The sequence below is a fragment of the Ceratotherium simum genome, chromosome 11, assembly GCF_057802395.1.
Source record: "Ceratotherium simum simum isolate JZ-2026a chromosome 11, ASM5780239v1, whole genome shotgun sequence".
Lineage (NCBI taxonomy): Eukaryota > Metazoa > Chordata > Mammalia > Perissodactyla > Rhinocerotidae > Ceratotherium > Ceratotherium simum.
Genome location: NC_141910.1, coordinates 24026405 through 24031775, shown reverse-complemented (window position 1 = coordinate 24031775; position 5371 = coordinate 24026405).

Genomic DNA, 5371 nt, shown 5'->3' with positions numbered 1-5371 from the left:
TGTCTAGTCTTGGGTTTGCTTTAAGCAGTAATATGTTTTCACTCACCAACAATTGATACTGTTACCTTGTATTATATTTTTAAAAATTTATCTTGAAAAGGTCACTAGAAGTGTTATGAAAGAGATGGTTCTAGAATGATATTTAGCCCTAATAGTTTTCCCTGCTGGTAAAAAGGCTGAACTTTGTCTTTCTTATAGATTATTTCATTTCCTCTGAGGATCACAGAACTTTTTATCCCTTTACAGTATGATTAGTTTTCATCCTGGATGAATCAGAATGTATGAAAGATTTACTTTCTTTTCCTCCAACCAGGACTCAACTCCTTTGAGTTTGCACTTAATGATGTAGTCACTTCTAGTAGTAATGATTTTAAATCTTTTCATAGATTCTCTGCTTGTATCTAGTATAATTACTTTTTAAAATTCCATATTCAGGCTGTTCTGTAAACGTTGAAAATGTGTCACATTGGATACACATTTCTTTTAAGTTTAGTTTTTACTACTGAGAAAAATGCTGAGTTGCCCTTTAGCATGTGATAATGCTATTTGACTTGTTTTTTGTTTAATGATGACTTTAAAGACCATTAAATTTCAGTACATTGAAGTTGCCCACAAAATTGGAAAATTTGTATACTGTGATCATACTACAAAGTAATACTATCAGGAATATAAGGGTACAAGAATACATTTACAGATATTGTTGAAAACTTGGAATTATTTGATGAAGATTTTCATTTAGTATTATCAGCTTTCTTTTTACAGACTTTACGTTCACCAAATAAGTAATTCTAGAACAGTTCGGACTAAAACATATAGGAACCAAATATATACTCAGCATAGAACTTTACTAAAGGCTTCTTGGGAGCCTCTCTTTTGAAATGACAGTATAATAAGTAATATATCATTTAAAATACAAGTGTTGAGGGGCCGGCCCAGTGGTGCAGCGGTTAAGTGCGCGCGCTCTGCTGCGGCGGCCCAGGGTTCGCAGGTTCGGATCCCAGGCGCGCACCAACGCACCGCTTGCTAAGCCACGCTGTGGCGGCGTCCCATATAAAGTAGAGGAGGATGGGCACAGATGTTAGCCCAGGGCCAGTCTTCCTCAAGAAAAAAAGGGAAAGATTGGCATTGGATGTTAGCTCAGGGCTAGTCCTCCTCACAAAAAAATAAAATAAAACAAAATACAAGTGTTGACGGGCTGGCCCGGTGACATAGCGGGTAAGTTCACATGCTCCGCTTCGGCAGCCCAGGGTTCACAGGTTCAGATCCCAGGCACGGACCTGCACGCTGCTTATCAAACCATGCTGTGGCAGGAGTCCCACATATAAAGTAGAGGAAGATGGGCACAGATGTTAGCCCAGGGCCAATCTTTCTCACCACCCCCCCCACCAAAAAAAAAAAAAAAGTGTTGACCTTGTGTGGAAAAAAATAATAAGATAGTAAAATTTATCTTAGGCCTATTTTTCTAACACCCAGTTATTACTTAGTCTTCAAGTTGAGGAGATGAAGTTTCTTGTAATTATTTTCCACTTATGTTCTACAATTAGAGATTCTGCTTTGTTTTGTTAGAGAATAGTTTATGGAAATTTTGTTCTTGAAACAAATTTTTGATAAAACATTAAATTTGATGTTGAGACGTCTTAATTGAATGCTAGAAGTGAAGTAGAGGTGAAATGTTGAGTCAGCATTATTTAGGTTAGAAAAGGTAAGTCTTTAGGATAGAATTGCGACTGCTATTAAAGGTGTATAGGGAGAAGAGTATAGCACAGAATGAATGACAAAAACAATTTCACCCTTCTTAGGGTGTTTATTTTTTAATTAAGTATGCTAAATTGCAATATACATTATCTGACTGGTAACTATTTGTGTCTGAAAATTCCTTTTCTATTAAACTTCTAGAAAAGGAATTTAGGACTAGAATAAGCAGAGAAATTTTGTAACCTTTTTTACTATGACAGTTTTAGTATAATTTTTTTTGAGATGAGATTAAGTGTAATGTTCAAGCCTCCATTATTGTTATTTTTAGGAACTTATTTAAGGAGTGCTGCTTTACAGAAATTACTAACTGAAACCAGAACATTTTCAATTAAATAAAATAATAAAACACAAAGTATAATAAGAAAACGGGTTTCATTTTTAACGTTTTTCTGATTGTATTTTAACAGTTTAGAAAGGAAAAGGTAAGAGGACAATAAATTTTCATGTTTTAATATTTTATTTAGGTACATGATTTAGTCTGTCGGTGTGTCATAATTATACATTTATTTGAATACAGCTGTCCTTTATCTTGTGCTTTCTTTAATGGAAAAAAGAACAGAAGTTGAATGCAGTTAAAATTTTATTTTTAATAGATTGTGAAGTTACTTTTACTGGACAAATAAAAGTATATTAAACTTGATTGATATTTTTTGACGATAAACTGTTAACTCTTTTTGCAGGATTAGAATTAATATAAAAAGTCTCTATTTTTCTTCATATCATTGTGTATATTAACTACTGCAAACCAATGTGTCTGTTCTATTTCCTTGTGATTAAAAAAAATTAGAATTACATTTATATAAAAATTACCTGGAAGGTGAGTTAAATAAAAATAAGACTTCAAATCTAGATTTTGGGAAACCTAGATTCTAGTCTGGACACCACTACTTACTATAAGATTTAACTCACATTATTTTTCAATTTCTTCATTGATAACATTGAGGATAGCTGTCACATGTGCCTCACATGAGAGTGCTTTTTAAAAAATATAAAGCACAATCAGGGGCCAGCCCCGTGGCGTAGTGGTTAAGTACACGTGCTCCACTGCTGGCGGCCCGGGCCGGGCACACACTGACGCACCCCTTGTCAGGCCATACTGTGGCGGCGTCCCACATAAAGTGGAGGAACATGGGCGTGGATGTTAGCCCAGGGCTGGTCTTCCTCAGCAAAAAAAGAGGAGGATTGGCAGATGTTAGCACAGGGCTGATCTTCCTCACACACACAAAATATATGTATATACATATATATTACACACACACACACACATATATATATATATAAAAAGCACAATCAAAAGTAAGATGTTATGGTAATTATGTAAATTTTTCCACGTATATTTAAACTTCTTACATCTTGTAAAAATGTCACAAAGTATTTATATCAGTCTAGAATTTCAGATTCACACATACTTAAAAATTAAAATGAGTTCAGTTGTACTTAAAACTTTGCCCACAATGTGATTTAAAATTATTTTGCTGAATACGAGAACAGCCTAACTTAGAAAAACACAGTGGAATATTTATTCAACACAAATTTTGTTTTTTCAGCATTACCTTGAAATGTCCTTTCGTATTATATAGTTTTTTATTTAGCTTGTCTTATTTGGGAGAATGAACTCTATCTTTTAATGTCAGCTAATGGGTCTGTCCCGGTGGCGCAAGTGGTTAAGTGCGCGTGCTCCGCTCTGGCCTCCCCGGGGTTCTCTGGTTCGGATCCTGGGCGTGCACCGACACAGTGCTTGGCAAGCCATGCTGTGGCAGCGTCCCATATAAACTGGAGGAAGATGGGCATGGATGTTAGCCCAGGGCCAGTCTTCGTCAGCAAAAAAACGGAGGATTGGCAGATGTTAGCACAGGGCTGATCTCACAAAAAAAAATAAAATAAAAAATAAAGTCAGCTAACTGACAAATCCTGTGAGGTACTTACTATATTATGCCCCATGAATAGTTTTTTACACTTAAAGAAAAAATGTTTAATCCAACTTTAGTCTTAACAGTGTTTCTGCTCATGTAAAATAAGTGTTTTGTTTTTTAAGGATCTCAGGTGCTCAGAATTGAATCAGTCATTGATCATACTCTTTTTTAATGATATCAATATTATTGGTCCAGAAAGTCTACACTTTTGTTAATAGTTTTTCTTGGTCTTCTGCCTGCAGTTCCATACTCCTCATTCCCTACTATATTTAATGTTTATCCTTCTAAGCCATCTTCCAAATTTTGGATATATTTCCTTGAAAAACTATATAATAATATTTATTGTTTATAAGTTTTCAATTATGTAAATGGTATTGTGGTATAAATATTTTGCTTCTAACTTTCATAAGATATTATGTTTTTAAGACCTATTCGTATTACTTTATATAATATGCTTCTGACTGGTACGTGTTATTCTATTGCATTCATATATCATAGCTTATCTTTTCCTCTAATCATAGATACTTAGATTGTTCCCAGATGTTCCCATTTCTACAAACTTGTACATGTTTTCCTATGAACCTACCCTGTAGTTTCTATGGTATGGATGTCCTACAGTAGAATGGCTGGGGTTTTGGGTTTATGCATATTTAGTTTCAGTTAGGTAATGCTGGATTGTTCTCAGGAGTGGTTGTACCAGTTTATGCTTGCTCCAGCAAGACGAGGGTTTTATCTCTCTACATCTTCAGCAGCACTTGATGTTTTCTGATTTTTGTTAATCTGATATGTGTTAAATTGTATTTTGTCTTAATCTGCATCATCTGATGACTGATGAGGCTAAGCATATGGGTTTTTTTTGTTTTGTTTTGTTTTTATTGGTTTATAACATTGTAAAAATTTTCAGGTGTACATCATTGTACTTCTATTTCTGCATAGATTACATCATGTTCACCAGCAAAATACTAATTACAACCCATCACCACACACATGTACCGAATTATCCCTTTCACCCTCCTCCCTCCCCCCTTCCCCTCTGGTAACCACCAATCCAATCTCTGTCCCTATGTGTTTATTATTGTTATTATCTACTACTTAATGAAGGAAATCATACGGTATTTGACCTTCTCCCTCTGACTTATTTCACTTTGCATTATACCCTCAATGTCCATCCATGTTGTCACAAATGGCTGGATTTCATCGTTTCTTATGGCTGAGTAGTATTCCATTGTGTATATATACCACATCTTCTTTATCCATTCGTCCCTTGATGGGCACTTAGGTTGCTTCCAAGTCTTGGCTATTGTGAATAACACTGCAATGAACACAGGGGTGCATGTACCTTTACACACTGGTGTTTTCAAGTTCTTTGGATAAATACCCAGCAGTGGAATAGCTGGATCATATGGTAGTTCTATCCTTGCTTTTTTGAGGAATCTCCATACTGTTTTCCATAGTGGCTGCACCAGTTTGCACTCCCACCAGCAGTGTATGAGAGTTCCCTTCTCTCCACATCCTCTCCAACACATGTTGTTTCCTGTCTTGTTAATTATAGCCATTCTGACGGGCGTGAGGTGATATCTCATTGTAGTTTTGAGTTGCATTTCCCTGATAGTGATTTTGAACATCTTTTCGTGTGTCTGTTGGCCATCTGTATATCTTCTTTGGAGAAATGTCTGTTCAGGTCTTTTGCCCATTTTTTAATT